Here is a 21,384-nt window from a genome sequence, read left to right as displayed (position 1 = left end):
GGAGGAGAGATGCCAGGAAGTCTGCATTTACACAGTTGTTTGAGCAGACAAAAGGATAAAAACAATAAAATGACAAGCAACATCTAAGAGTTAACATAGAACTTGGGACAGACCTCAAATACTAGACACCATCAGAAAATCCAGTACAAGTTTGCCAGCTTTCCTTAGGCTGGCCGACAGAATCATTGAGCATGAGAACCCTTTTCTAATCCAATCTTAATGGAAACCTGCAAGTTTACTTTGACTTCCCAATGGTGACAACCTCAATGACACTCCAAATTAGATTCAAGAAACAATTTATTGGGATAAATATCAACTTGAGACATTTTGCTATCTTGGAAGAGACTATTACGAGAGAGAATAGTCTCAACTTCTGTTGGTTGAATTTACAGAAATACCAATTTTTATATAAGCATTGGAAATCTGCATTGATTCTGTTCATTTTGAATATCTAGGTTAGCTTCTCTGCTGAATTGTCTCAACGGAGGTGGTGTTTGAGATTTGAACTCAAACTGTCCATATTAAGGTATGTCAATTGAGTGAAAACGGATTTTCACAATTAAGTTTACTTCACAAGTTATGATCTGTCAATTTGATTGAAACTCTTCATTGTGGTCTTGACTCATTGCACCGCAAACTGAAAAAAGCCTAACTAGTAGCGATTAGAATAACACCATCAATAAAATCAGTCACAAGCAGATGGGCTATAATTTAAAATTGAGTCAGCATTCTAAAGTGTAGTCTCAAGCAGATGACTGTACTACACCAGAGCAATCTCAATTCCAGGTTGAAAGAAAGGAATCAGTGTTCAGAGATGGAAGATTCTTGAGCATCCGGTGCCTCAGACATACTCCTCTACTACTCCTTCAAACAAAAATACAAAAAAGGATTAAGTTTGACAGTTCCAACAGATGTTGGATCAGTGAATGAGTGAAGTTTATGAAAATTAACCCAGGACCTTTTTAAAAAAGGCCCCAATCATGCCAAATTTCACGTGGGAGTTAGGAAGGAAGTGACACCTATTCCAAAGGGGATACTGACCAGCAAGACCAACCTGTGACTGCAGCCAAGGTGCTGGTCTCAAAAGTTGAGACTTGTGTACTTTCCATTGGATCTGATGAGACACTAAGGACTTTGAGAGGACTGGTTGAACATAGTGGTCTATATTACTCCCCCTTCATATAGGGTTTCTGACAGGTGTTTGCTACACATTCTTATTGCAGGCACCAGTCTGGATAATAAACATTGTGGACATCCTGACCCTACTTTGGGAACTCTTTTTGCAGGGTTAATTATCTAATTAATAGTTTATGGTCATTTAGAATGACGTACAAACTACCCGCACTAGAATGGAACAATTTAACTGTTGATGAACAGTTCCTTTTCACGTGGATTGAAGAATGGCACAAAATGCCCAGCAAGAGTATGTATATAACCGCTGAAAGAAACCCACAGGATTTGTATGCAAGTCTATTAAACTTGAGATAAATTTGTATGCAATTACATTAGAAGTGCAAAACATGATAGTTGACCCGAGTGCTGTTTAATCTAACCTTACCATACTGTACTTACAAGAACAAACAAAACCTGGGGGCCAAAGCATAGAAACAGGAAAGATTTTTACTCACAATAGGTTGGAAGTAAATTCAGTATGGATGGAAGTTAAGGAAAAAAGAAAGTCAGAAAACACTAGGAGAATTCAGGCATCCTAATTATGATATTGCACAACATTTAGACAATGTATCATACAAACTGAACAAAGTCAATTAGCAAAAAAAGACTTGCTAGAGTGACTAATTGGAGTGCATTTGCAAAGTTCCCTAGATTAGGCTGCAGAAACACCTGGGAGAAGGGTGCATTTCTCTGGATGAGTAATGAGCACACATTAAAATAGTATCTTAGTATTGGATCCTCTGGGGAAGATAAATATCAGAATTTTATATTTGGCATACACAATTTAGAACCTTTGTTCAACATAAAGCCAGCAACATAGAGGGAGATTGTTGAATTGTGGAATACTTAAATTTCACAATTCAACCAACCTACCTTATCTGGAGAAGGTAAAGCTGAGAAAACATGGCTGCTAATTTAGGAGTTGAAAGACAGTGCTAAAGTAAAAGATTGTAGATTCTAGAGGGCTGAAATAAGTTATTCATGTACCATCCAGATGCCTTTTAAATGTTGCAGTTGTACCAGCTTCTACCACTTCCTGTCAGCTCACTCCATACACTCACCACCCTTTGCATGAAAAGGTTACTGTTAGGTCCTTTTAAAATCTTCCCCCTCACCCTAAATCTATGCCCTCTAGTTTTAGGGCCCCCACCCAGGGGGACAACCTGTCTATCCTATCCATGCCCCTCATTTTTAAACCTCAAAGGTCACTCCTCAGCCTCTATGCTGGGGTAAAAAAAAAGTCCCAGCCTATTCATCATCTCCCTATAGCTCAAATCCTTGTAAATCTTTTCTGAACTGTTTCAAGTTTCACAACATTCTTCTGATAGGAGACTAGAATTGAACACAGTATTCCAAAAGTGGCCTAATCAACAGCTGAACAGTCTCAACATGACCCCCAACTCCTATACACAATGCACTGACCAATATAAAAGCAAGCATACCAAATACCTTCACTATCTGCGACTCCACTTTCAAGGAATTATGAAAGTTGGTTTCTGTTCAGCAATACTGAAAGAGACCCTACCATTAAAAAGGTGTCTAAGTCCTGCCCTACCAAAAGTAGCACCTCCTTTATCTAAATTTAACTCCATCTGATAAAGGGTCTCTTGTACAGAGAAATAACCTTCATTGCCCATTTAAGCAATTTTGGTGTTAGCTGCAGATTTACTAACATTATCCCACTTTGACATCCAAATGGGAGGTAAAAAAGCATCAGACAGCACCAACCCATGCAATGCACTGCTAGTCACAGGCCTCCAGTCTGAAAAACAAGTCTCCACCACCCACAGTCTCCTACCTTCTAGCCAACTTTGTATCCAAATGGTTAGTTCTCCTTGTATTCTATGTAATTAACCTTGTTAACTAGTCTAACATGAACTTGCCAAACACCTTTCTGAAGTCCATGCAGACAACATCCAGCATTGCCTTCAATCCACTTCAAAAATCTCAAGTTAGCGACATTACTTTCCATACAAAGCCATGTTGACTACCTTTAAATCAATCAGCCCTTGTCTTTCCAAATAGATGTAAATCCTGACCTTCAGGACTCCCTCCAACAACTTGTCCACCACTGATGTTAAGCTCACCAGTGCTTAGTTCCTGGCTTTTTCCTCACCATCCTCGAGTATGGCACCACTTTAGCCAACCTCCAGGTCTTCTGGCACCTCATCTGTGGCAATCAGTGATACAAATAGCTAAGCAAGGGTCCCAGCAATCACTTCTGAGCTCTTAAGCAGTTCAGTTGCTTAAATTCCTTCCCAAATTAACCTTGATTTTTGTTTGTCACAAGTCAGGGACATCCCTGAAGAATTCTTCAGTGTAGTAACAATAGAGTCAAACATTACCTGCCTTTCTGCACAGATACAGGTTGGTCTTCAGGTGATATTAACCAAAACCAAATACAAGCCCACTGATTCCTACACTTCCTACCACTCCAATCCCTCACTTCCTTCATCTTCAGCACACTATTAATGATGAAAACTCATTAATGAGTTGAGCACATCCTTAAGATTTCAAAACCTCATCTAATTATAGCCTTAATGTCATGATCAATATGTTAGATGTGGGCTCCATTGATCCTTTTTGTACAGTAATGCAAATGTGGAGTTAGTGAGGAAAAAAATTCAAAGTCTTATTGCTATTGCATGAAGCAGAGGGCAGTAGCAGTCAGCACTACCACCTCAGCACCAGCAATCTGGGTTCAATTCCCCACTCAGGCAATTGTGTGGAGTTTGCACATTCTCCACATGTACATGGGTTTCCTCCCACAGTATAAAATGTACATGGTCAGGTGGATTGGCTATGCCAAATTGCCTATAGTATCAGGGATGTGCAGGCCAGGTGAATTAGCCATGGAAAATGCAGGGTTAGAGGGATGGGGGTCTTGTTTTGGGTGGGATGCGGTTCAGAGAGTTAGTGTGGATTTGATGGACCAAATGGTGACCTAAGATGGAGTGAAATTGCTACTTGCTTTCTGACTGGAGAAAAGCTGCCAGCAACAGAGTGAGAAATACATAATTTGTCTTTATTTTTAAAGACACATGTTCCTCCTGAACACCCAAGGCAAGTTTGGGCCTCTGTTCAAGGATTTACTAGTCTTGATCATGACGACATGCTGCGCTTCTATCACCTCACTAGTGTTAGAAAGAAGCATTTTTCTGGTTAGTTTCCACCCTGCCTTGGCTTCAGAAAAGGAGAAAACAGAACCAGATTTGGAATGCTTATAGCCTCATATTACAGTCAGGCAGACTGCATCTACGTTTACTTGCTGGGTTAGTGTGCAAGGCTTATTCGTTTTAATCCAAATCAAGTTACGCTAAATCCCTTGGGTTTCCACAAGATACATGCCTTTAAAGGTCAGCACTTAATAGCAGGCAGTCATTTTAACCCCAAATTAAATGCCCAATCTGTCCTGTAAAAATTCCATGGAGCAGGATCTCAAACACCAAATAAAGGTTCATCCATCTTACTGGGACACCTATTAAACCTGCCAAACAGTCATACCATTGACCATTCCTTTCCTTTAATAATTCCAAACAACTCTTCTCCAAGCTTACAATTTACTGCATTCACACTTACAATGTTGTGGGTGAGTTTCATGATATCCAGCATGTTATACTCTAAAATAAGTTCTTTGATGCAGTTTTCAAATTCTCACCTAATTATACAACCAGAAGTGTTGAGAAATAGAGTGGTGAGCAGCATCGCTGGGACCTTCTGACTGACCAAGCAAGCTCTGGGCCCATATTTAAAGCTCAGTTGCACACCACTTCACAGGTGGAAGCCAATAAAGTCTCCTCCTTTGCTGCCTGCCAAATGAAGCCACAACAGACTGAGCCAGCCTAGACAGGAAGTGTAGCATGAGTCAGTGGCCATGTCTTGCATCAAAAGGGACATTCAGCAATGCTGCAAGGTCAGTAAACTCATGGTCCACTAGGGCAAGTGCCACCATCATCTCTATGCTATCTCACTGCTATTACATATGCATGTCACCAAGACTGATGTGTAATTTGAGGGTTGTTATCCAAGTTATAAATCTACCAGGATTCTCACCTCCCAAAATCATAACCCTCCCTGCTTTGTAGCAAGTACAATGGGATGTAAAATGTAGGAAGCTTGATTGGGTACAAGGTTTTTCCACCTCAGGGTTGAAAATACAGGAGGAGGTCTTAGTTATTCTATTTAATAGATAAACAAATCATGAGGAACATGCTAATTGATACATAAAATTCTTAAGTGCTTGACAGGGTAAATACAGGAGGTTCATGCAGTTGACTGAAAGGACAGTCTTAGGAAAAACAAGCAAATTATTTGGCTGCATGACAACAAATCTCTTCAGTCAGAATAGTAATGAATATTTTGAATTATTTATCACAGTGGACAAAGAATTATTGAATGCATTTAAAGCTAAGACATAGATGTTGTCCACTTAAGGGATGGGGGATGTTAATAAGAAAACAGGTGGGAAAGTGTTGAGATAGATAACCAGCCAGGAACCTAGTGGTTTCAGAGCAGCTTCGAAGGGCCATATGGTTAACATAAGTATCTATGGATTTTACATTTATACTTTAAAATGTCAGAGGGATGATGAAAGCCTTTCATTTATTAGACATTGAAGCATAAATCTTGATAAGTAATGGTGCAATTTTCAATGTGAGGGTGTCGTGGCTGTATCTGATCCACTCCATTGAACATGGATTTATCATAACTTCTCAGCTTATGAGAGGTTTGCAGGATGTGTTTTAGGGCTAGGGAATGCTATGGTTGACTAAGGGTGGTAAGTAATCATTAACCCCCACTGTCACTCAAAACACTAATCATCAAGCTATAGAAAACAACTCTGCTGAAATCAGTGGATCAGGACAACAATCCAAACACAGCATTTTGAGTGGGAGGAATGATGGGAAAGTATAAAGAGAAAATTTATGCTGTGATTTCTGAAGCATTTTTGCATCAGATTCAATTATCTCCTTTGAGTGAAAAGAGGATAATATCAGAATTATGGGTATACAATTTTTTGGTAGCCCAAGTACTACTGTAATGACTACAAGTTTATAGAAAGTCATTCATATAGATCTGTAATTAATACCATGCTATTTTAATAATGAATCTAACAACTTTCCCTTCAAAACATCCTGTCTCACAGGTTTAATTTCTTTCACTACTGCTGAAAGACAAATCCTAACATTGGCTCAGTATGAAATTCCATTTTTTTAAAAAAGGTACTAACTTTTTCCAGAATTCCAAGCTATGGAAATGCAGAACTAACGCTTCCATATGCCCCCTTAGTAAACTTCTCAAAAAGAAGAGTTTACAAAAAGTTAATTAAAGCTGGCCACACAATAATTCATCACCAATACACCATTCTGCTGTAAGTTTCTCTGTTCTTTACTTTTTTTTAAAAAAAAGCTCTTACCTTCTTCCGTCAGTGAACACGTTCTTTGCCAACAGTCTGTGTTTATCGCTCCCTCCTCGTATCGCTTTCCCTTCAGCTGCCTAACTGGCAGCAATATGAAAGAAACCGAGTTGCTTTACTATGCTCCGGTATCCCAGTACATGAGATTTTCAAACTGCGCTCATTCAGTTCATTGTATCATCCACCCCATTCCCATTCTTATCAGCAAATAGCAAGGCGGGAGCAAAGATACACAGCCCAAAGCTCAGTGACCAGTTTCCCGGGGGGCACGTGATTTAAAGCTGTTGGAATGATTTTCATCTCCCGAGCAGCTGGGATCAATTAAAATGCTGCTTCACTGCAGTTGGCTGGGCCACGGATATCCTCCCACCCTTTACTGATTGCCTTTTCCTAGTTCGAGCTCTGTAGGAAGCACCAACATTCTTTGTGCTATTAATCTAACTGTCTGGAAACACTCTGGGTTGTGGAAAACAATGGTATTCTCTTGCTGCTATATATGGTCACAGAGCATCCATTTTAGTAGTCTCAGAAGAAATCAATTTTTATACTGTTAGCAATCACTTTTTTAATAAAGGAGATGCTACTGCCTTAAGCAATCGGCTGGAGCATTGTCAAGTGGGGGAGTGGACCAAAATCTACTTTTTTCAATTTAATAAGTTTTAAAAATATATATATATATTGCCCCTTCCAGATCATGTTGCCCTTTTTCACTCACTGTAGCTGGCACACTCACTGCTGAGTAAAAAGGTCATGGGCTGAAACCTCTTAGCGGAAACATAAGCATATAGTCTAGGCTAACACTTCACTGAAGTGGTGAGGGAGTGCTGTTCTGTCAGAGGTATTGTCTTTCAAATTATTTGATGCTAACAGAGGCTCTGGTGTCCCCTCTCAGGTGGATATAAAAGATCCAAAAAAGTATGACTTCAAATAAAAGCAGAATTCTTCCCATTTAACTCTGATCCATCGCCAAGCAGAAAACAAATTATCCAGTCATTGTCCCAATATGATCTTGTTTACGTGAGAGTTGGCTGCTCAATCTCAAATTATAACAATATCGACATGTTGAAAGTACTGGAGTCTGTAAATTGCAGTGGGACCTCCTGAGGTTGTGAAAGGCAAACTATAAATGGAAATCATTCTCTCTCTCTTTCAAGTACAGTTCCACATCATTTCTATAGTTTAACCAATCGGACATTCTTCATGAGTCAAAGAGCGTGGTGCTGGAAAAGTACAGCAAGTCAGGCAGCATCTGAGGAGCAGGAGAGTTGGCGTTTGAGCGTAAGCTCTTCATCAAGCTTATGCTCGAAAGATCGACTCTCCTGCTCCTCAGATGCTGCTGACCTGCTGTACTTTTCCAGCACCACACACTCTTCGGCTCTGATCTCCAACTTCTGCAGTCCTCACTTTCTCCTCGGATGTTCTTCATGCTCTATTTCCATTACAAGTATCAATCAAACTTGTCGCAGGTTAACCTAATACTTACACTCATACTTAACTGCACAATACTGAGGGAATGTTTCCTTTCCCATGGCCGTTAATGCTGTTTGAAGTATCTAAGAGGGGATCAGCTCAGTTGGCTCAGGCTAGCTGTTAAATCTGAGACCTTCAGGCCCTCTATCCCTCTGTCAGCTCTAACTCATTTTGTGCACTTACCAGTTAACCCATTGGCTATGAGGCAGAGGGAGGAGGAAAAGGGATTAGCGGGGGAAATTGGAGAGGGGTGCGATGTAAGATTCATTGTTATTTTAAAGTTTATGATTTTTAAAAAATCCTCAATGATGATAATATGTAGGGTCACACACCACTCAATCATATTTTCTAAATCCCAATATAAATACAGTCAAATGCAACTGTAACTCATAAATATATAGTAAGAGATATCTTGCTGCACAGAGTTAAATGGTACTTGTATATCTAGGGCTGAGATTACAAAGGATATAGACTGGTGGAATGCTCAGAATCTCATGACTGCCAGAAAGAGATAGCAAAGAGATTAGATGTCAGGGTGAAATTGTGATGACTGTCAATCTCTAATGTTACTGGCCTGCTTGGAAGTCTACAATCATGAATAGCAGATGTTTTCATGTTCATCATTAAAGTACTGGAAACAAGATAGGGTGACCAAAGCTTTTGTCTTTAAGGCATATATTTGTTTTTTTCGGGTCAACATTCAATGTAACATGACATTTAATAGCAGAAAATTAGTTAGACCTAATCTTCACCTCGAAATGTTTTGATTAGAACTTTACTGGAAGTGCAAGCTGATAACGGTGTAGCCAGGGAGATGGACATTGGGAACTGATTGAAAGGGCTACCAATAATGTATGCTCTTTTCCAATGAGATCTAAGAATTGAGAAATAAATACATGAATGACTGAGTGGAGGATGCAGTAAAGTGGGAGAAAAAAATCAATAATAAATCAAGTACAGAAAGAGAAATAGAGGGAAAGAAGGATTGGATTAAGAGAAAGAGAGAAAAGGAAACAGAAATCAAACACTTTATTTAAAACTTGCCATTTTTAAAATATCCACAATTTATTCAAAATCTGAAGGAATGAGATTCCATGCTTATATAAGTCATTTTCAGTGCTTAAAGTTTAATTGATATTCATTAACATTTATAATGCTGTTTATGCTGTAATAACATGGCCTAATTTTCTGTGTTGAGTTTACACAGCAACTAATGGAAAAATCCAGGAAGATGCAGATAAAAGGGAAGCTGAGGAGAAGATGACACCTTTACACAGCTAACATGGAAAAGATGTATATTGGACAGCAGTTTTAGGAATTGACAATACATCAATTCCTCACTTGATATTGCTGTTTCATTTACATAAAAATAACCATGACATCCATTAGCTTTACTATTATTTTGACTGCGAATTTTGACACTATTTAAGTCCATATTCCAATTAAATTCTGCACATTGCAACTTGCAAACTCAAGGATCAGTATCATGAACAATGTCAGCTTGTAGTGTGAAATGTAGTAGAATCACACAAGAAGTCCACAAAGGTCTGTCTCAACATCAGGAACAATTTGCTTCATCTTTGAACCAAATTTCAGGCACGGGGATGAGAATCTCACAAGGCAGTGGTGAGTTGTCCATAGGGAGGATTATTGTTTGTAAACAGCCATATTAACTCCAGAACTCCTAGAGGAAAGATGTTGTGAAACTTGAAAGGGTTCAGAAAAGATTTACAGGATGTTACCAGGGTTGGAGGATTTGAGCTATAGGGAGAGGCTGAAAAGGCTGCGGCTGTTTTCCCTGGAGCGTCAGAGGTTGAGGGGGGACCTTATAGAAGTTTACAAAATTATGAGGGGCATGGGTAGGATAAATAGACAACGTCTCTTCCCTGGGATCGGGGAGTCCAGAACTAGAGGGCATAGGCTTAGGGTGAGAGGAGAAAGATATAAAAGAGACCTAAGGAGCAACTTTTTCACACAGAGAGTGGTACATGTATGGAATGAGCTGCCATAGGAAGTGGTGGAGGCTGGTACAATTGCAACATTTAAAAGGCATTTGGATGTGTATAATGAATAGGAAGGGTTTGGAGGGATATGGGCCAGGTGCTGGGAGGTGGGACTAGATTGGGTTGGGATATCTGGTTGGCATGGACGGGTTGGACCAAAGGGTCTGTTTCCATGCTGTACATCTCTATCATTATGACTAACTCACCTCATTAATAAGCAACTGTCCATTGCTTGCTGGACTTGGTACAATCTGGATATCAACAATTCTTGACATGGAAATTAGAGCAGATACCTGCTGATTTCAGCTCACCACTTGCTCCAAAGGACTTCCATGTTGAACAGCAAACAGCAGCATTTCAAGGTACACTCCATGGGCACCGACCATAATCACCCCATGTTCACAGGCATCCAACAGGTACCAGCTGCTACCAGCCCTCATGATCGACCTTCAAACCACTTAAAGGACACTTCTGCACCTCAGGGTCTAACAACAACATTGGATGTAGTTCTGCAGATAGGACACTTTGTGTTCATGAACACGTACCCAGTTCATGGCGTGGATCAGACTACATCTGTTAGACTTGACTTACATCAAACTTACCTGATGCTCAAAGTATCCCTACCTTGCACTGTCTTGCCTAACCTTTTTTGGACCTTGCCCTTCACCCAGAAATAGCAGACTCACAGTGCTGCTGTAATGTCATATGTTTACCACAGTCAAAAGCCAGGAAGCTTGTCATATTGTCAGCTGACCTCAGTCAACTCACAGAACATATTCTTCATAGAAGACCAACCTTGAGATGTTGGAGAAGAGATAATGGAGGAGTGGAAGAGTGCTGGAGGAGTGGAGAAGGTCATTAACCTTCTTCATACAGTGCATTCCTCCAACCAGTTGAGACTGCATTGACTCAGACCAGGGTGATGACCCACAAAGCAGGACAGCATTTTTCCCTAACTGCCATTTCCTGGGCAAACATCAGGAACCATGCAGTGCAGCTGTAAACAGACAGTGCTTGTCTGGCTGCACAACAGCCTTGTAATATTGCCAATGGTACCAGGGAAGCTGGTGCATTCCAGAATATTCTAGTAGTGGCCCATCGTAGAATGGAGTGTGAATAGGGTAAGAATGGCACCACAAGGGCAAAATTGTTGGCTAATGAGGTGAGATTAGTAAAGTGCATGGGGAGAAACTCTCCAGAAAACTTTACAAAACTTACACTTTTTCAAAGAAAACCCTGAAAATTCAGCCGAAAGAGGTATGCGTTTTGATTTAGGATATAATAATCACAAAATTATCGAGAATTACAATACAGAAGAAGACCAGTCAGCTCATTGGTACTGCATTTGTATTTTTCCCCGCATGAGCGGTTATCCCATTCACTTACAATGTTTCAAGAAACAATTTATTTCCTTTCAATTAATTTCTGAGCACCTCTTTGACAAAGCTTTGTTGCACAGAATTCCACATTCTAACCATCCTCTGTGTAAAGCCCCAACCTCTAGTCACTTTTGTAATTACCTTAATTTGTATTCTAATGTTACTGTCTAACCAGCAAAGGGAAATATGTCCCTTCTTACTTTAAGGTCTTCACAATTAAAGAATTATGATAATCAGGCCATTGCTTATCCTTCTCAGGTCCAGTGAGAAAGTAAAAACCAATAGAACTCCAGAAGCTGTAAATCTGGACCAGAAACAGCTGACAAAGCCCAGCAGGTCGGACAGCAACTGTGTACCTTGTCATACCTTTCTTTGCAACAGCCAATCCTTCTAATATCTCAACTAAGTTATGCTGTCTATTTCCATTACTTTTATATCTATCCTATTAGAGGTGCTTGGTGCCTGTTATCTAACATCTTGAGCAACTTCAATATTATGGGGCTGTTTTCCCTGGAGCATCGGAGGCTGAGGGGTGACCTTATAGAGGTTTACAAAATTATGAGGAGCATGGATAGGATAAGTAGGCAAAGTCTTTTCCTTGGGGTCGGGGAGTCCAGAACGAGAGGGCATAGGTTTAGATTAGTTTAGATTAGATTAGATTTACAGGGTGAGAGGGGAAAGATATAAAAGAGACCTAAGGGGCAATGTTTTCATGCAGAGGGTGGTACATGTATGGAATGAGCTGCTAGAGGATGTGGTGGAGGCTGGTACAATTGCAACATTTAAGAGGCATTTGGATGGGTATATGAATAGGAAGGGTTTGGAGGAATATGGACCAGATGCTGGCAGGTGGGACTAGATTGAGTTGGGATATCTAGTCGGCATAGATGGGTTGGACCGAAGGGTCTGTTTCCATGCTGTACATCTCTATGATTCCATGACTCTAAATATCTCGCTGAAGCTTGGGAGCTCAGATTTCTGAGCACTTGTAGGGGTGCATTGTCATACCAAATGTCCAGTTGTTCCCATGGCATTAGAGCAGCAGCGATATAGCTGCCGGTCTTTACCTCCCACCACCATTGCATGTGAGTTTGCCAGCAGAAAGGACTGTCCATGTCACATAGCAAGCCTGGGGATTCAGGTGAATCTCACCAATCGGACCCCTGAGTGGAACTCATTAAGTAAATCATTTTCTTTCGTATTCTTAAATAAGGCGCCCACGAGAATAATCGTACTGTTATAGTTAAAGTCGGGGAATTCTGAGCGCAAGGGAGGTAAAGTGAATCCCGGGGGTGGGGTGCAGGAGAAAGTACACAGTCCTTCTGAGAAGAGTCAATAACGCTTAAATGGTGTTGTTTCCATTCCTGCTTAAACGAATGAAGCTTTTGTACTCACACTAAACTTCATAATCGCTAATGATTAAAAATATACTCCCCCATTTAACAGACAAAAATATGCAATGGAAACAGAGTTGGCTCATGCTTTTAGTCATGAAGACTTTAATAAAACGTCAATTGATTTGTTTAGCGTGGAATAACAGCAATAACAAGTCTATGACATTTATACAAGTGAAACTAGTCAATGAGAAACAAATAATTCTCTGCAGGTTTGGGTTTCTCAGGCCCCCAGAGCTGAAAGGTCAGAGCTTGTGGGTCACAGGCTGGTTTCTAATAAACTGAGTTTACATTCGGGATGATGATACTTTGGGGCAGCTGTAATCCCAAAATTACATGGAGGAATTCACCATCATCAAGTTAAGATATCCTAAAATAGATCTATAAACATACAGTAGTTTTTTTTAAAATATGAGAACATTTCAAGTAATTGTCAGTCTGATTTTTTTTTGTCCAGCGAGAGAGAGGTAAAGCTCTGTAGACATCCGCAAGAAATGTATTTTAACGTAATTTAAATTATCATGCATATTGTGTGCACACAGAAAGTAGTTTAGACTACTTTATCTGGAAGACAGTAAGCCCGTCCGGTTTCAATGTCTTCCACGAGGCACTGAACCTTTCTCTTTCAATTGAGGAACACTTCAGAAAAATGCACCTGCCCAACCCTTTCCATTTGAGATTTTGAAATAACAGTTTTAATCAATAGGAATGAAGTCAAATTGCTGCTCAGCAACAAATTGGATATTTAAATGATGAGTTTCATTCTCAGGGGCAATCTTGTCACGAAGGCTTCTTAATAGCCTCTTTTTCTTAAAACAAAATCAATATCTTGTCAATAGGACCTTTTTTAAAGGGCGAGTTTTGACACCAGCATCTATAATTAAATATTCGTAGATTTCTTATCAAACATAACAATTCTTTGTTTCACTCTATTAAATTAATCCAATGTCTGTAAAGTTTTCTTTGTTCAACATGTTTGTCATCTCAGGGAATAGGCTGGCAGGAAGCCTTCATTCTGACAGCATGAGAGAGCAGGATTAATATCTGAAGAGGCAAAGTAATTAATCTAAGGTGATTCTTTCATCAGTATAGATGCTAATTTGACTCCTTCACATTCTCAGTAATCCTGCTATCCAGTTTCTTAATGAGGTCATTAGCAAAATTGAGGAAAAAAATGTTAAAATGAAATCATCTATTTTTAGCCAGCTTTTTCCATAGGGAATGATTGGTCATATACATTATTAAATAGGGATCCTTAAGCCAAAACAAGTGGCCAAAATTCAGGGCAGTAAACAGCCAGTTTAGGACAGACATCTGGAATTATTTTGTTCCATAAAAGGCCTTCAGCAGCTGCAACAGGAGGTCAGATAGTGATTGATACCAGTACCATTCATTTAACAATGTGGTAAATGAGCAGTCAGCAGAGACATTTTATGGAATATTCTGCCTCTGTCTCATGACGTAGACAAGCAGGAGGTTGGAAGAACACAGCAAGCCAAGCAGAATCAGGAGGTGGAGAAGTCAACATTTCGGGTGTAACCCTTCTTCAGAAGTGCTTAAAGGTGGGAAGAGAATGTAACTAGACAAGCTGATGGTGTACCTAAACCAAACTGTCTTCCCACCACAAGTAGGATTAAGTCAGGGATGAGAAGGTCCATGGTCAGACTGTCAATGTACAGTGTGCATACCACATAAATTGATGCAGCCGACTTGTGATTTGCCAGAGTGGTAGTGATTTGGGGGTGGGGGTTAGTGTAGGGGTCACTCAATCAAAAGACTCAACATGAAGAGAGTGCTGCTGATAGCCAAATCTCTTCTTTTGTTACTGAAGCATTTATACCCCTCTTCCCATAATTCAAAGCTGACGAAGTGCCCCCCCAACATTACTTACCTGTGGCCTGGGTCATTCCTTGATTCTGATCCCTGTCTTTCCAGCAGCAGTCTTGGCCTCCACCATGGCAGTGTTTAGTAAAAGAGCTAGCAGGCTCTAACTGGCCAACAACTTTCAGAAGGTGAGACTTACTCTTCCAGGGTCCTCATTTGAATGAAATTCCCTTCACTGGCCCACTCCTACCTGATTGACTTGTGGTTCAGCAGGACCTCCTGAAAAGAGACCATAAGGATGTCTTGTGAGCAAGACCCCTGTTGTCTCAACAAGGTTCTACCCAGTATTCTTCTCTTATTTTCTATGAGAGCATTGAAACTAGCCACAAAATAGATACACTTTTTTGTCCCACAGTAGTTCTTTTTTAACTTATAATAATTGCAATGCAAATTTAATTCTTTTTATCCAGTTATATTTTCAAATTATCAATATGAAGAGGATACAAATGTCAAGTTAATAATGTCTTAACAATGTGTATTTAAGCAGTTTATAAGCCTATAAAATTAAAATGTAAAGATTGATTTCTCTGTACATCTTCCCATCAAAATAAAACTGATGTAAACTGAAGGATCAACTAGTCTCACTGCATTTCCATTATTGATTAACTACTCTCACTGCATTTCCATTATTGATCAACTAGTTTCATGGCGCATTGCCATGACAGTATTACTGCTGACAACAGACTGACTTTAATAGCAACATTGAAAATTGAACTAGATAACATTGCTGAATCTGGAGGCACTGAGATCCAGCTCAAGACATTCTTCTGGCACCTCGAGATATCGTAGCACCTATCACAGAATTCTACCACTTCTATATCTGGCTGACATTTTTCTTGTTAAACAAACTTTTTTTTTTCTTGATAGCTAGCCTTGCTTGGCTATTCGGAAATTATGGCAACAAAAAATAATATAAAGTGAGCATGTGTATATTTCTTGATCGCTGGTGGTTGGTTTCTCTTTTACAAAACGGGCCAGAATTCACAGTAGTCTCAGATGGAAGTGGAAATATTTCTGCAGCAAATGCCTCTGCTACATTCAAAGTCAATTTTGCAGCCATAATAATGTAACAGCTACATCAGCTGGAACTTAATATTTGTGACAGAGTTCAACCCACTGGCTGAAGAGCTGGTAGGAATCTCCTTTGAGGAACTAAATACCTACAGTTAACTGACCAGCATTGGGCATTCCTTGGATTAAAAGCCCCACATCTGCTGACCAATTAGAGGCAAATCTATGGGGCTTATCTTTCTGTTGATGTCAGGACCCTCGATGAGGAAGTGAATGTCTTCAAGCAAGGGACCTCTTTCCACCCAAGAGCAGAGAAACTGTTGCAAGGATGGAGTCAGCAAGTGTTAGAGAAGTATAAATATGTAGCCTTATTGATAGCATGGATCTGTGGTACAAAGTACATTTCAGGGACGAAATTGACACCAGTGTTGTAAAGAGCCTGGGGCAATCCAAAACAGTTGTCATGACCACAGATTAAAACCTCACAGTGCTGTGATCATTTCAAATTTATAATTCCAAATGTGTTCTCTACAAGAGGCTGATACAGACACAAATGGGTGCGGATGTAAATTTAGTGGCTGTTTGGAGAGAGAACAATAGAATGTCACAACAATGAATGTGAAGGGAATTTCAACAATGACCCTTCAAAGTGGGGGAGGGGTGGGAGAAAGTCAAAACAAATTGGTCTATAGATCTCTTGTGACTGCAGAGATTATGAGGGATTGATGATCCTCTGTGCAATATAAGACTCTCTCCTTCAGAATCTGGCCCAAACTACAAACAAAAATGTGTTTTGCAAAGAATACAAAAGGACAGGGGTTTAAAAGCAATTTAATCTTTATTGAAGTGTAATCGTGCGTCTAAACATTTTTATGCCTATATATAGAAGTGTTAGTGTATTGTGAAGGTCATAGAACTGGCTTAAAGGTAGAAGACAGAGCATGATGATGGAGGGTTATTTTTCAGACTGGAGACCACAAGGATTGATGCTGAGTCTACTACTTTTAATCATTTATACAAATGATTTGAATGTGAGCATAAGAGATATAGTTAGTAAGTTTGTAAATGACACCAAAATTAGGGGTGTAGTGGACAGCAACGAAGGTTACCTTGGATTACAATGGAATCTTGATCAGATGGGCCAATGGGCTGAGGAGTGGCAGATGGAGTTTAATTCAGATAAATGCGAGGTGCTGCATTTTGGAAAAGCAAATGTTAGCAGAACTTATACACTTAATGTAAGGTCCTAGGGAGTGTTGCTGAACAAAGAGACCTTGGAGTGCAGGCTCATGGCTCCTTGAAAGTAGAGTTGCAGGTAGACAGGATAGTGAAGAAGGCATTTGATATGCTTTCCTTTATTGGTCAGAGTATTGAGTACTGAAGTTGGGAGGTCATGTTGCGGCTGTACAGGACATTGGTTAGGCCACTTTTGGAATATTGCATGCAATTCTGGTCTCCTTCCTATCGGCAGGATGTTGTGAAAGTTTAAAAGGTTTAGAAAAGATTCATAAGGACATTGCCAGGGTTGGAGGATTTGAGCTACAGAGAGAGGCTGAATAGGCTGGGGTTGTTTTCACTGGAGTGTTGGAGGCTAAGGGGTGACCTCATAGAGATTTATAAAATCATGAGGGGCATGGATAGGGTAAATAGGCAAGCTCTTTTCCCTGAGGTGGGGGAGTCCAGAACTAAAAGACATAGGTTTAGAGTGAGAGGGGAAAGATATAAAAGGGACCTAAGGGGCAACATTTTCATGCAGAGGATGGTGTGTGAGTGGAATGAGCTGCCAGAGGAAGTTGTGGAGGCTGGTACAATTGCAACATTTAAAAGGCAACTGGATGGGTATATGAATAGGAAGAGTTTTGAGGGATATGGGCTGGCTGCTGGCAGATGGGACTAGATTGATTTGGGATATCTGGTCAGCATGGATGAGTTGGACCGAAGGGTCTGTTTCCGTGCTATACATCTCTATGACTCTATAACTATCTCCTCGTCACCCCGTACCACAGGCAAAGACCACATCTCACTCTGAACGCTAAATTCAATTGAAAAATGGAAAATAGGACAATAGAAAGGCACTCTTTCACCCTAAATGGAGGAATTAAAAAATGAGTATTTTTAAATCATGAAAACAGAGCTACAGAATCTCAACCAATCTACAAAACTAAGGATTGTGAAACCATCTGTTTAGCCAACAAAACCAATCTTACTGGTAACCTCCACCAAATGGCCATAATGTTCAAACTATGAACGTGTGGGCGGCACGGTGGCACAGTGGTTAGCACTGCTGCCTCGCAGCGCCAGAGATCCGGGTTCAATTCCCGACTCAGGCGACTGACTGTGTGGAGTTTGCACGTTCTCCCCGTGTCTGCGTGGGTTTCCTCCGGGTGCTCCGGTTTCCTCCCACAGTCCAAAGATGTGCAGGTCAGGTGAATTGGCCATGCTAAATTGCCCGTAGTGTTAGGTATAGGGGTAAATGTAGGGGTATGGGTGGGTTGCGCTTCGGCGGGTCGGTGTGGACTTGTTGGGCCGAAGGGCCTGTTTCCATACTGTAATGTAATCTAATCTAATTCAGAGAATGATCCGTAAATGTGATTGTTTTAACTTTTAGACTTTTGGAATCACGTTTTGTTCTTAATCTGTATGTATGTGAATTGCATTAATAATTCTTCTTGCACTTAATCATTTATGACCTAATTCTTTGTTTACTCAAGAAAGCCTGATTAAATTGGCTCCTTTTAAACTTATGTTTGCCCCTGGGAGAAAGTGATCCACAAGGGAAGCAATTTGATTTTAAATTAACCTTTAGGTGACCAACCAAGGAGGCTGATGATTAACAATGAGGAGTTAGTTGGTCCTTCATCACCCAAGGGCTTAATAATGTTGGGCATTCCTGTCTGGAACTTAACAAATGGGGGAACCTCACCTGGGGGTCTGGTTGTAACATAATTGCTAAGACGTGTAACTGAAGTCAGTGTTGATAGAGAACATAGTGTGTCGCAAAGACTGAATAAAATAGATTTAGTCTGGTCAATAGGTATTTGGAGAAAATCTCTTCTTGTTAAATATTGAATATAGGACAAGAATTCTGATTATATTGAGAGACGTAGTGATGAGGTTGAACTGGGTCCTTTGTGTGTGTGCAAAAACTGATGTCACCTGGGATTTTGTCAACAGCCAGTCATTGCCAACATGCACCCCATCTGTCTTATCTCTCTTTATCCTTCCCTATGTGATTATTATTAAATTTCGCAGTAACATTAGCATTAATGGAAAATATGATCAGTTTAGCGATTGGCAAAGCTCAGTGTTAGAAGCACTAAGAGGACTCTCCATTTCTTGAGCAAGCTACATGATGGTTGAATAAAAGCAGTCACACAATTCCGTGATGCATCCCGTCACATTGTTTTCCAGGCCCAGGAGCAGCAGTAGGTGTTCTTTTCTGGAGATGTCATTGAAGATTCCTGTGACAAAGCTGGATGGAGTACAGGGAACAGGCCAATGGTTTGTTCCACTCTGCGAGAGCAAGAGTCATGTTGCATCCTTAACTGTAACCTTCCCGTGTGGTTACCAATTGTGTATATATGTAAGTGGGCTGTGATGCCAGTGAGTGAATGTGTGAATAGCTTTAGTATCACTTAGCAACTGAGGCCAAAGTACGTGGAAGCTTGTCTTTTGTGTGTGCTTGCACACAACATTTCAATGGCAGGACTGTACCTGTGATGGGGATGTAAACTGACAAGGGAGTTGGGTGTTACTTGATGTGTCACTAACTGTGTCTTTTGTCATGCAGGACAATTGAATACTCATGTGAAGACCTGCACAGGAGGAGACATTCCTGACTCCACGCTCCTCTCAATAGCCAAGGGGGAGGCAATGAAGTTCACTGGTGAAAAGGTAGCATGATTAATCACAAGTGATGAGGCTGGACTGAACAGGAGTAAGGAGGAAAAATCATAGAGTCATAGAGATGTACAGCATGTCCATGCTGACCAGATATCCGAAGGCAATCTAGTCCCACCCACCAGCACCCGGCCCATATCCCTCCAAACCCTTCAGAGTTATATACCTATCCAGATGCCTTTAAATGTTGTGATTGTACTAGCCTCCACCACTTCCTCTGGCAGCTCATTCCATACACACACCACCCTCTGCATGAAAAAGCTGCCCCTTAAGGTCTCTTTTGTATCTTTCCCCTTTTACCGTAAACCTATGCCCTTTAGTTCTGGACTCACCCAACCCTGGGAAAAGAGTTTCTCTATTTATCCTATCCATGCCCCTCATCATTTTGTAAACCTCTATAAGGTCACCCCTCAGCCTCTGATGCTCCAGGGAAAACAGTCCTTGCCTAGTCAACCTCTCCTTATAGCTCAAATCCTCCAACCCTGGCAACATCCTTGTAAATCTTTTCTGAACCCTTTAAAGTTTCACAACATCTTTCTGACAGTGGCCTAACCAAATGTCCTGTACAGCCGCAACATGACCTCCAAACTCCTGCACTCAATACTCTCCAATAAAGGAAAGCATACTAAACACCTTCTTCACTACCCTATCTACCTGTGACTCTACTTTCAAGGAGCTATGAACCTGTACTCCAAAGTCTCTTTGTTCAGCAACACTCCCTAGGATCTTACCATTAAGTGTATAAGTCTTGTTAAGATTTGCTTTCCCAAAATGCAGCACCTTGCATTTATCTGAATTAAACTCCATCTGCCACTTCTCAGCCCATTGGCCCATCTGGTCCAGAACCTGTTGTAATCTGAGGTAACCCACTTCGCTGTCCACTACACCTCAAATTTTGGTGTCACCTGCAAACTGACTAACTGTATCTCTAATGCTCGCATCCAAATCATTTATGTAAATGACAAAACGTAGAGGGCCCAGCACCGATCCTTGTGGCACTCCACTGGTCACAGGCCTCCAGTCTGAAAAACAACCCTCCACCACCACCCTCTGTCTTCTACCTTTGAGCCAGTTCTGTATCCAAATGGCTAGTTCTCCCTGTATTCAATGAGATCTAACCTTGCTAACCAGTCTCCTGTGGGAAACCTTGTCAAACGCCTTACTGAACTCCATATCGATCGCGTCCACCAGTCTGCCCTCATCAATCCTGTTTGTTACTTCTTCAAAAAATGCAATCAAGTTTGTGACACATGATTTCCCATGCCCAAAGCCATGTTGGCTATCCCTAATCAGTCCTTGCCTTTCCAAATACATGTACATCCTGTTCCTCAGGATTCCCTCCAATAACTTGCCCACTACGACGTCAGGCTCACTGGCTTGTCCTTACCACCTTTCTTAAACAGTGGCACCATGTTAGCCAACCTCCAGTCTTCCAGCACCTCACCTATGACTGTCGATTATACAAATATCTCAGTAAAAGGCCCAGCAATCATTTCCCTAGCGGTAATTACTCTGGTGGTCACAATGGTAACATGATGGATGTGAAGATATGCTCAAAGTGTAAGATGATCCTAAATGTAAAATCTAAATCTGTTTTGTTCTTCATTAGAAGTTATCACCAGCCAAGGACAAGGTTGTGGCCACAGGAGATGCCTAATGGCTCCAATTCTTTGGTAAAGAAGCTGGAGCAGCCATAAGAATCCCTTTGGATGTGCTGAAGAGGTTGGGAAACTATGTCAGAGATTCCAGGGGTT

At 40.7% G+C, this 21,384-nt stretch overlaps 1 protein-coding gene across 2 annotated transcripts in view; it reads right to left on the bottom strand.

Annotated features, from left to right (window-relative positions):
* Positions 1-21,384, bottom strand: part of LOC122557236 (putative E3 ubiquitin-protein ligase MID2) — a 401,669-nt gene that overhangs the window by 245,085 nt on the left and 135,200 nt on the right. The window contains exon 1 of one of the 2 annotated variants that reach the window (XM_043704700.2): positions 6,590-6,816. The exons of the other annotated variant lie outside the window; for it this stretch is intronic. The gene's annotated coding sequence lies outside the window, so the exon portion shown is untranslated. Of the gene's footprint in view, positions 1-6,589; positions 6,817-21,384 lie in introns of those variants that run through there. 2 annotated transcript variants of the gene reach the window in all.

Source organism: Chiloscyllium plagiosum, unplaced genomic scaffold (assembly GCF_037043375.1).
Source record: "Chiloscyllium plagiosum isolate Xiang-an unplaced genomic scaffold, Cpla_swu_hap1 HiC_scaffold_11, whole genome shotgun sequence".
Taxonomy (NCBI): domain Eukaryota; kingdom Metazoa; phylum Chordata; class Chondrichthyes; order Orectolobiformes; family Hemiscylliidae; genus Chiloscyllium; species Chiloscyllium plagiosum.
The sequence above is the reverse complement of the archived record's forward strand: the minus strand, read 5'-3'. Positions and strand labels throughout refer to the sequence as shown.